Raw genomic sequence first — 12,299 nt, 5'->3', positions numbered from 1 at the left:
CCAGGAAATTACTTTGCCTTGAGACACACGAGTTATTCCTTACCAAGCCCCATAACTTCCTATAGCATCTCTCTGCAATCTTAATTCATCCTTGGCTATTTCCCCTCACCCCCGCCACTTTTAACTCCTCTTTCACAGAGAAGTCCTTTCAGTAGTCGAAGACTATTCTCCTGCCCCATCCTCTCCCCTCCAGGATAAACACTGCCTGCTCTCAACTGTTTCTCATGTGGCAGGTCTGCATCTTGCCCCTTTCCGGATCCAGATTTGCTGCCCTGGAGTACTACCTATGGCATCCACAAGTACATTTAACAGGCAGTGGCATCATGATTCCACTTCATAGGCTTTCCTGGCTTTTCCAAACACATGACTGCCCAAACAATTCCACTGTTCAGTGCCTCCATAGCTGATTTTGAGACTGAAGAGAAAGACTTGAGGCTCTCTCTTATCAGTGTTATATATGTTGATTACAGAACCCATAACTCCAGCCTGCTAAGCCAGCTAATGGGTTATGGCTATTGCTCTTTGAAGGCAACTGCTAGCAGTTCCTCCCAAATCCATTTCTCCATATCTCCAGGGATTTGGCTGCCTCGCTAAGAACCCAGCCTCCCCTGTAATTAATTGTGTCTACATGACCAAGTACTTGCCAATGTATGAGCAAGAGGGACATTTACAACTTCCAAAGCACTGGTGAAAAAGCAATTCCTTATCTAAGACTTCCCTTCTAATCCCTCCATGTTGGCTGGAAGCGGAAACAATGGGAGCCAGCTTGGAGGGCACAAGTTGAGGATGACAGAGCTGCCCAGCCAGCGCAATCCTTGATGTATTCCTAGGGCAGAGTCTGCTTACCCACCAGGGATATTATGAAAGAGACACAGACATCTGTGTTCTTTGAGCCACTTGTGTTCAGGATTTCTTTGTTATAGAGTGTAGCCTCTGCCATGACTAAAATACCCTCATGGCTTTTGTAATCTGCAACTTTGATAAGCAAACACGCTATATTTCCAAAGTAATCACAGATAAACATTCATCAGAATAAGCAGAGAACAAAAAACCCTATAAAAAGTAAATGTTATCCTTTCATGTCATATTATTGTAATAAAAGAGAGAAACAATTTTCAGAGCATAAGAAAGAAGCACTAGTAAGTGGAAGGCTGGGAGTCGATTCTGGAAGAGAGCTTGCTTCTGCCTGCCCCACTTTACACCATCCTGGACGTAGGAAAGGTGTTGAGCACTGGAGCTAAATACTCTGCAAATTAAGTCATTGGGAAAAGGCCTTAAAGGACACTCAGATTTTGCTGAGATAAATCTATTCTATTCTACCCAAACATTTAAAAATTTAAAGCTTTTCAATTCTACCTTATCATGAGAATATGATAAATGTATGAACCTAAAACCATGCCCCCCCAAAACCTTCTGTACATCAAAGGACATATCAGAGTAAAAAAGATAACTATGGAATAAGATAAAATATTTGTAAATCATACACCTTATAAGAAGTTATTAGCCAGAAAATATAAAGAACGGGAATCCTTGTACATACATTGCTGTGGGGATGTAAATGGTTTAGCCACTATGGAAAACCATATGATGGTGCTTCAAAAAATTAAAAATAAAATTACCATATGATCCAGCAATTCAACTTCTGGGTATACGCCCAAAAGAATTAAAAGCAGAGTTTCAAAGAGATATTTATATACAGATGTTCATAGCAGAATTAATCACAATAGCCAAAGGTGGAAATAATTCAAGTGTCCATCAGCAGAGGAATGGGGAATGGATAAAATATTTAAACATTTCATATCTATATTTAAATATTATTCAGCCTTAATAAGGAAGGAAATTCTGGCACATTCTATAGCATGGATAAACCTTGAGGACATTATGCTAATTGAAAGAGGCCAATTAGAAAAGACAAACACTTATGATTCCACTTAAATGAGGTATTTGGAGTAGTCAGATTCACAGAGACAGAAAGTAGAACAGTGGATGCCAAGGGCTGGAGAGAGAAGAGTGATGAGGAACTGTTGTTTAATGTAGTATAGAGTTTCAATCTGGGAAGAGGAAAGTTCTGGAGATTGGTTGCAAAACAACATAAATGTAATTAACACTACTATAAAAATAAGGTTAAGATGATAAACTTTATGTTGTATTTTTATCACATTAAAATTTTTTTCAAACCATATCAAATTTGTTCCAAGGTCATCTTTATGTTTAACTCTTAGTAGAATATTAGGTACAAATAAAATTTAAAGTGGAATTGTCTCAAGACCATAGCCCAGGAATATGGAGTCCTACAGTGGAAAATGATTTCCTAAAAAAAAATCAGGCTGCTTCCAATGAAGGTAAAAATGTTCTATAGCCAAAATGTTTTAGAGGAATGAGGACATATTTCTACAAAATACTACAAAATACAGACATATTTAGAAAATGACAGTATTCTATCTTTCACTAATTAATAGTTTTTTAAAAATTTATTTTAATCTTAACAAGACTTCCAATCAGGTAAAGAGTTCCCAGAAGGGCTAATCACCTGTAGGTGGCAGTAAAAGCACAGTGTCCTGTCAAAGCAGCTTTGTCAATCTGTATGAAAACTAGATAACACACATGAGCAATCTAAAATTATTTCATGCTCAGTTGTGTAGTTCTCCTACATTAAATACACATACAACAATTGTTTATCTGGCCCAGGCACTTTCATCTGTGCCTCTACCTGGCCAACCCTATTCTATTTCTTCTTTGTCTTTCCTCTGCTTGATGTCTTTGTAATTATATCTACGTAGAAACATGGGCATTCATTTTTGGGACATGGCACAGCTTTCTTTCTTACAGAAAAAGAAACACACAGACATTAGTCAAATCAATAAGCCTCTTTATTGAGACCTTCTGTGTGAAGCTCTATGCTAGGTGTACTAAAATAAGTGAAGATGTGCTACTTCCTTGTTAATACAACAGACACAAAATGCAAAAAATAATATGAGAGATGAGAGTACTTTCAAGGGACGAATTACAATACAACTGTAAAAGAGATAAGTCACAGATACCTCTAACTCCCAGTTCTAAAAACTTATGATTACTGGTCCTAAATAAAAAATTACATTAATGTTAAGAGATTAATTCCTATACTAGAGGCAGGATAAAGCAGACCAAGCACAAGTCCCTCTGTCCAAACACACATACCAGCAGGTTGCCCTGCAGGTCTGAGGGTGGTACTACCTACTTACTTCCCTTTTCTGTTAAAATCCTATTTAGACTTCATGATTTGCTCCTGGTAAAAGGCTGTAAGATCTAAAGTCATAAACTTAACTCCGCTCAGTGCAGTTTTATTACCAAGGAAAGAAAAAAGCCCGTACAGTTTTTGTTTTCCTCTGTAGGCTGACTATAATGTCTCCAAGCTGTTCTCTGCCACCAAGAGTGACAGCTTTCCTGGGAGGGTTGTGGGAGATCAAGTGACTATGGGTGGACCATTTTGGACCCAGCCCATTCTCACAGTTGCACTTCCTGCTTACCATATAGCAATGTAACGGTTAAAGGAAAAAGAGTTAAAAGTAGTTAGGCAAATTAGCTGAAACAATCTAACACCACCAGAAATGGATAAATGTCTTAAACAGATGAAGATGAACACACTGACATAAAGGTAAATTAAAAATAAGGTGAAAACATACATACTAAAGAACAACAGCACAATAAAAGACATGAACAGAGAGTAAAGACCAGGAACTAACAGGACCCCTCAGGGCTCTGGGTACACTGAGTTTAGAAGAAGCCCAAACACCAACACACACATTCAGGGCTCCCAGGGATGAGGTTTCATTAAGTGATTCCTGAATACATTAAGGTTTCCACGCAGAAGCTGTTAGGGCAGAGAGTCCCAAGTCCTATCCTACAGCTCTCATCGCCAGTCCTACACAAATTCCAAGAAAGACAAAGATAAAACATGTGCTGCAATGGGAGCAGATGCTTAGAAGGGTGGGAAGCCCTTCAAGAAAGCCTCGTCCAACTTCCCATTTCTTCCAGTTGGGGGTAGTGGTGATCAAAGAAATGAACTAACTTATTACAAAAGATAACTCAGGTAACTAATTAGCAGCATAGGCAGAGCTTCTGTTCCTAGTCTGAAAATTCTCAGGAAAATTTTAAATATGGTGCAAAGAAAAAAGGGGACAGACAAACCAGGCAGGAGACAAGGAGAAATAATATATGGTATCTAAAACATGTATTTTACACAAGCTATAGTGCAATGATTCATAGATAAGAACTGAGACTGAATGTGTTTCAAAAAAATTACTCATGGAAATAGCTTAAAAGAAGCAGTCTTCATAAACAATTTTCACAAACTCAAAGCCCAAAGGTGGTTTTTACTGTTGTTTTTGTTTGTATTAACAACAACCTTTTTGAATATGAAATGTAACACATACAGAAAAGTGCAGCATGCTGGACAACCCATTTGCTTCTTCTCCCTTCTCCACCCTGCTCTGTCCCAGAGGTTGAGGGTGCACAGTCCCCCTGGCTTCCACTGAGTTCTGCTAATGGGAGCCTCGGAGGAGGTTCAGATGAGGAGGGGCCTGAGGCCAGGGCACTTATTTCCCAGGTTCTCTCCTGCAAGGCAACCTCAGGCTTATTATCCTCTTTCCATAGTGTCCCTCCTTCTAGTAACCTCTCCCTTCTTAGATCTTCCTGGGCTTGATGATGGTGGGTGCAACAAGGTTAACAGTCTTGCCAAAGGTTCCCTTTTTGTCATTAGGTTTCATTCTTTTGTCATTCGACCCTTATAAATAAGTCCTTCTTGAATTCTTCGAACTTAAGTATGCCATCGGTTATCTACTGAGGCCCTCACAGATACAAAGACAACGCATAAATGTACAGCTTAGAGAATTATCACAGGACAAACACTAGAGAAAACAGCACTTGGGTCAATAGTGGAACTTGCCTGCATCCTGGAAGCTCCCCCCAGGTGCCCCCTCCTTACAAGCTCCTGCAAACCACCAAAAAGTTTTATCACCTGAGCATACATCCCTAGACATTTTATTTGTTAGGTCTGCTTTTGAAATGCATATAAATGGAATCATACAAAATGAATTCTTTCATGGCTGGCTTTTTGCACTTACCACTATGTTGTTGCAGGTGCCTTCTATATGATTTTGTTTGGGAAAAGCATTTAATTTTGTGTCTTCTCCACAACTAATTTATCCATTCTGCAGATGCTGAACATGTGGGTTGTTACTAATTTGGAGTTATGGAAATAATGCTACCAGGAACATTCTTAACTATGTTTCCTGGTGCACAGGAACATGCATTTCTATCTAGAAGTGGAATCTGAGTCATAGGATACATATATTTTCATTGTAGTACTTAATATCCAACTATTCTTCAAATTTAAAATTCCACCAGCAATGCATAAGAGTTCCTTAGTTGCTCTATAACCAACACTTCATGCTGTCAGTCTTTTTCATTGTAGGTATTTTGGTATGTGGGTAGTAATATCTTTTCATGGTTTTAATTTTTGTCAACTTGATTACTTATGAGCATACTTACATGCTTACTAACCATTTGGATATACTCTTTTTTGAGAGTTTAAAAGTCTTTGGCCTACTGAATGGAAGAGATCTTCCCTGGCACCAAAATTAAATTTACAAGCTGATAGAATGCAGCTACCAAACCTTTCCTTTAATGAGGAACAGGGAAAGGATGGCCTACTTCCTCTACAGACTTCTTGCTAAAAATAAAATTACTATTCTGATGATTCTCTATTAAGTACAACCAACTTCAATGAAAATTACTAAAACAAAGTATCCTATCTAATAATAGAGAAACATGGTAATTAGCCGTACATCCACTACCCTTCCCATTAGCTAATCAGGGCAATATGCAAATTAACTGCCAACCAAGATGGCGGCCGGCAGCCAGGCAGCTTGAAGCAAACAGGAGGTTTGCTTGCTTCAGTGACGGAGGAATCCAATGTTCCCCGCCTGCCTTGCCGGCCTCTGAGCTTGCAGTTTAAGAAACATTGTTACAAATATAGAAGCTAAACAAAACCCCAGAAATCTACTTTCAGCCAGCCGGACTTCAGCCAGCAGGACCGCAACATTGTTTCAATTATAGAACAAATGTAGATCCCTGCTTTCAGCCAGCCAGGATCTCAGAGCGGGAGTGAGCAGGACCGCAACAGTGTTACAATTATAGAACCCAAACAAACCAGATACCTGCTTTCAGCAGCCGAGGACTAGAGCTGGAGCCAAGCCTCAGAGCTAAAGCTGGCCCAGAATAAAAAAGAAAAAGAAAAAAAGGACAGGTTGGGAGCTTCAGTCACCCGCCAGCCTGAAAACAGCCCTCAGCCCCTCACCCAGACTGGCCAGGCACCCCAGTGGGGACCCCCACACTGAAGGGGGTGTGACCAGCTGCAAACAGCCATCATCCCCTCATCCAGGCTGGCCAGGCACCTCAGTGGGGACCCCCACCCTGATCAAGGACACCCTTCAGGGCAAACCAGCTGGCTCCCACCTATTCACCACGCCTCTATCCTATATAAAAGGGTAATATGCCTCCCAGCACCGGAATCAGCGGAGCTGTGAGGCCTCCCAGCACCGGGATCAGCATGACAGGGGGCAGCGCCCAAACCCCCTGATCGCCCTGCGGCTCTGTGTGTGACAGGGGGCGGGGCCACAACCTCCCTATCCGCCCTGCTCTGTTCGTGACAGGGTGCGGCGCCCCAACCCCCTGATCAGCCCTGTTCTGTGTGTGACAGGGTGCGGCACCCCAACCCCCTGTTCGGCCCTGCTCTATGCGTGACTAGGGGTGGCATCGCAACCTCCCTATCCACCCTGCTCTGTGCATGACAGGGGGCAGCGCCTCAACTCCCCACTCAGCCCTGCTCTGAGCCCGACCAGGGGCTGCACCTAGGGATTGGGCCTGCCCTCTGACACCCAGGAGCAGGCCTAAGCCAGCAGGTCATTATCTCCCGAGGGGTCCCAGACTGCGAGATGGCACAGGCCGGGCTGAGGGACCCCCTCTCCCCCCCCTCCCCGAGTGCACAAATTTTTGTGCACCGGGCCTCTAGTAATACCATAATACAGATAGAGCATAACACAATCTTAGAATCTGAGAATCAAGGGTAAGTAGCCCTGGATTACAACATACATACTACTATGGTGTCCTTAACATACTTTGCTGTTGGCATAAAGATTAAATTTGATGACGCATTTAAAGCACTTAGAACTCTGCCTAACGATCATTCACCTCTGATTACCTCCAATAATACAGATAAAAGTAACTGCAGAGATAATGAAAAAATCCTAAATAACTCTTCTCAAACCAACAACCTTCAACTGCACAGACGTGTAGATACTTCTTTGTATACAGATGCCTGTATACTAAAATCCTCAATCACACACATACTAGTATACAGGTTTTGGATTTAAGTAAATCAATAACATGTGTTTCTTTAGCAATCCTGACTCTCCACAATACTTTTTTCTTCTAAACTGCTACTTCCTAACATTACCAGGTATTTTTCCCTAAACACTCATCTCTCTCTCTCTTCTTTCTCTCCCTCTCCCTCTCTCTCTCTCTCTCTCTCTCTCTCTCTCTCTCTATATATATATATATATATATATATATATATATATATATATTAGAGGCCCGTTGCACAAATATTTGTGCACTGGGGGTGGGGGGGTCCCTCAGCCCGACCTGTACCCTCTCGCAGTCTGGGACCCCTAAGGGGATGTCCACCTGCTGGCTTAGGCCCGCTCCCCGGGGGGGATCGGGCCTAAGCTGGCAGTCAGACATCCCTCTTGCAGCCCAGGAGCCCTCGGGGGATGTCCACTTGCCAGCGGGGAGCAGGCCTAAGCTCCAGTCAGACATCCTTAGCGCTGCTGAGGAAGTGGGAGAGGCTCCCGCCACCACTGTGCTGGCAACCATCAGCCTAGCTTGTGGCTGAGCAGAGCTCCCCCTGTGGGAACGCACTGACCACCAGGGGGCATCTCCTGCACTGAGCGTCTGCCTCCTGGTGGTCAGTGTGTGTCATAGTGACCAGTCATTTCCAGTCGTTCTGCTGTTAGGGTCAATTTGCTTATTGCCCTTTTATTATATAGGATAGAAGCCTGGTGCACGGGTGGGGGCCAGCTGGTTTGCCCTGAAGGATATCCTGGATCAGGGTGGGGGTCCCGCTGGGGTGCCCTTCCAGCCTGGGTGAGGGGCTGATGGCTTTTTGCAGGCTGGTCAAGTACCCCCAGTGGAGACCCTCACCCCATGGGGGTGTGGCCAGCCTGGGTGAGGGGCTGATGGCTGTTTGCAGGCTGGTCAAGCCCACCAGTGGGGACCCTCACCCCATGGGAGTGTGGCCAGCCTGGGTAAGGAGCTGAGGGCTGTTTTCAAGCTGGCCACAGCCCCATCGGGGGGGTGGGTCCCAATGGGGTGCCTGGCCAGCCTGGGTGAGGGGCTGATGGTTGTTTGCAGGCTGGCCACAGCCCCTTCAGGGTGGGGGGGGGGTCTCTACTGGGGTGCCTGGCCAGCCTGGGTGAGGGGCTGAGGGCCGTTTGCAGGCTGGCCACACCGTGGGCTGGAAGCAGGTATCTGGGATTTATTTATCTTTTATAATTGAAACTTTGTAGCCTTGAGTGGAGCCCAGGTTGGCTGGAATCCTGGGTTGCCCCTGGCAACCCAGGCTCCCAGACACTCCTTGAGCAGAGTCTACAGCAGCTGGAAGCAGGTATCTGGGATTTATTTGTCTTCTATAATTGAAACTTTGTAGCCTTGAGCAGAACTCAGGGCCAGCAGGGCAGGCAGGAAGCTTGGCTTCCTCCATCGCCGGGGCAACACAAGCCTCCTGCTTGCTCCAGCTCTGTGGCCGCTGCCATCTTTGTGATGGAGTGATGGTTAATTTGCATATTACTCTTTTATTAGGTAGGCTATGTAATATATATTACTCTCCTTTAATAGAGACCAGAGTCCTCAGGAGGTGGCCATGTATATCACAATAACCAGAGAGCTCTACTCAGTCACCTGTCCTGTCCCAGAGACTCTGGATTACTAGTCAGTCAGTGAAACGTCACTGCAAATTGTTGGCCTGGGGTCCCATAGGATTTCAGTGAGTCCTGGGCTGACTGCACTGCCATGCAGAAGCCTTCTCCTAAGATCCTCTAAGTGAGAGAATCTTTAATATCTTTAGGGAACTCTACTTTCATTGCTGATTTAGATCTATTTTAACTTAAATTATCTATCACTTTGCTTATCTGGGTTCATCTTGTTTGCTAATTGCCAAGGAGAAATACAAGTCAGGAAGTCAAGTGGACAGGAGGTTCATACTAACTGAGCTGTAAGATTATAGCTGTAAGTTGCTGTGGAGAGAGAAATACGTTAAAAATGGGAAATAGAATTTTATCTGTGGCATACACAAATCTATAACATAGGAGCATGTTTTCTAATGGGGATTTACTGTGTAAATCTATTAACAATATCCTTTCTAAGAAATATAAAATAGCCTTAACTAATTTAAATTTTTTAAAAAATTTTTTTAAAAATATATTTTATTGATTTTTTACAGAGAGGAAGGGAGAGAGAGAGCTAGAAACATCGATGAGAGAGGAACATCGATCAGCTGCCTCCTGCACATCTCCTACTGGGGATGTGCCCGCAACCCAGGTACATGCCCTTGACCAGAATCGAACCCGGGACCCTTCAGTCCGCAAGCCGACGCTCTATCCACTGAGCCAAACCGGTTTCGGCAACTAATTTAAATTTTTATATTCACTGGGCTCAAGCACTAAAATGAAAATCCCTTAGGGCTTTCAACATCTAAACCAAAATTCAAAATAGAGCTAAAACAGGTTATTTCATAGAATGAAGGAAAGGGAACTCTGTAGCCTCCCATAATATGAAAGATCCCTCTTTTGCAAGGTGAAAATTTTCTCTTTCACTAGATTCCAAATAAGTGAGGAAATTAAAGCTTCATGAATGATCCCTAAATGAGTTAAGTTCTTCCATTTAAATAAAAATTAATGAGGTTCAAGTATTAAAGAAGCAAAATAGACACTACAAAAGTTTCATTCTTGATCCACTGTTTACTTGCTGCCAGTTTGGGGAAGATCTTTTTCACTGTAATTCTTTTCCAACAAAATAATTATTGTGAAGAGCCAGGAACACAGAGAATAAGTGCTACAGGGGCATGAAGAGAAGGAGAGAAAGGTCCTGGCCCCTGTTCCCCTTGCCTAAGTCTCTACATCTGATTTGTGATTGGCAGGTCCCTCAAATAACTAGTCAAAGTGTGCCTGATGCTGACACCTGGCTCAGTAATTTGTCCATGACTCTCTCCACCCTCCATTTCCTCACCTACTTTTCCAGTCACACATTCAAGCAATATTTATTAAAAATCGATAATACACATACATATATATTAATGCCAGCCCTCAAGGACCTCAATTTACTACAGGATAAAAGGCAAGTAAATATGCAATAATAATACAAACACAATCCACTACAGGGATAAGTACCAAGTGCTAAGGAACCTTACAGGGGTGAATAAGCAACCCAGCTTCAAAGGTCAGAGAAAACTTCCTAAAAAAGGCATCATTGAAACTAAAACTTTAAGGATCAGTAGCAGCTGGCCAAGCCAAGAGGTGGAAGGGAATGAGTGGTAAGGAATGTCACCAGTTGGAAGAGCAAGAAGAAAGTGAAAGGTCAAGAAGAGCACACGCAGAAGGTCCCAAATGGCTACAAGGGAAAGGAAGTGGGAAACAAGTAGCAGCCGAGCTATCTCAAGCTGTGCTGTGGGGACTTCCTATCTGGCCCCTTCCTTCCTTTCTCTGAGAGACTGGCAGGTCAGAGGAAAGAATCTCCCTGTGGATGACAAAGGACTCAAGTCTTAACGCAATATGCCATCAATGTATCTCTTGATTTTAGCAGCACAGGGAATACTAATCAATACTTAATATCAGAAACCTTTTCAAAGGCTAAATGAAATTAAGGTAATGACAAGATTGGATTCTATAGATAAAAGGTTCCTATCTCCTATCAAACTCACCTACACTGCATATGAAATATAACTCCATGCATAAAAAACTGATTAATGTAATTGGCAATGAACAGATCCCGTCTAGTGAATAATCAATGTAATCACCTCATAACGAGAACTTATTACAGCAAAGAGGGCAGAAAGGGGAGGAACTCAGCACCTGAAGAAGCTGAGCCTGTGGGCTGTTCTTCAGCAAGTCATGGCCTTCTCTGAGCTCAAATCTTCATCTGCACAAGAAATAGTTGCTTTGGTTGTTGCCTACACTTCTAAAATTCATTATTCTGACACGCTATCCCAATCCAAAGTAATCACCAAAGGCATAGATTTAAATAAATTTTGTAAGTCAAAGATTTACTATAATTTTGTCTGAGAGGGAAAATAAAAACAAAAAGCATGGGAGTTCAAACTGTCTTAATAAAAATACAGTTCATTTTAGTTCATGTACTTTACAGAAATAGACTAGTCAAGTATAACCAAATATAAAGTTAATTAAAATTTTAGGACAACCAAATGAAATGATTTCTTTTTTTAAGAAAAGAGAAAGTAAAAACTTTAATATAACTAGGCAGGCAATGATTGGATGGCTCACTTCCCTCTCCGCTGGTTTCATTTCCCTGCTTAGGTTAAAATACTCCTAACATGTAAATTACTCCATTAAAGACTGCCATAGTCCCTTCTTAGCAGTTTGCAGGGATATTTATGCAAAAGGAACTATTTTTAGACTTCTATGTGACAGAAAGGGGATATAAAGCACTGGGGACTTAAAAAAATAAAGCATTTATGTATATGGAAAGCAGAAGTAAATAACTAAGTATCCCAATTTAACCATTTAAAAATGTTTTAACAGTAAAAAGTGGATATTCTATTATTTTAGGAACTTTGTGGTAAAGGATTAACTCTGTTTAGGAGTACCTAAATGCCAGATGGTATGTTAAACTCTTGGGATTTTTCTGGTTTCAAATCCTCACAACCCTATCAAATGGGTATTATCTCTATTTTAACTCTATAGAAACTAAGTAGGAACAAAGGCTCAGAGTGGGTAGGTAACCAGACAAAGTCACACAGCCTAGAAAATAAAAAAGCTATACTATGAATCCATTCTACTCAACATCAAATCTCATACTCTTTCAATACATGATGCAGACTTGAAGCATCAAAGCAAAAAAGTGAAGATATTTTCCCCTTTTTGTATAACTCTCTTAAATGCATGGTATCATTTCAAGGGAAGTTTATGCTCAGCATAGCTTCACAAACAAATCATTTGTGAAAGAGAAAAACCACATCCAGTCAAAGC

General features: G+C 42.1%; 1 protein-coding gene across 1 annotated transcript in view; it reads right to left on the bottom strand.

Annotated features, from left to right (window-relative positions):
• The window catches only part of UBAC2 (UBA domain containing 2), a 146,912-nt gene that overhangs the window by 82,080 nt on the left and 52,533 nt on the right, over window positions 1-12,299 (bottom strand).

The sequence above is a fragment of the Myotis daubentonii genome, chromosome 2, assembly GCF_963259705.1.
Source record: "Myotis daubentonii chromosome 2, mMyoDau2.1, whole genome shotgun sequence".
Taxonomy (NCBI): domain Eukaryota; kingdom Metazoa; phylum Chordata; class Mammalia; order Chiroptera; family Vespertilionidae; genus Myotis; species Myotis daubentonii.
Note: the sequence above shows the minus strand (reverse complement) of the source record. Positions and strands in the feature narration are given on the sequence as shown.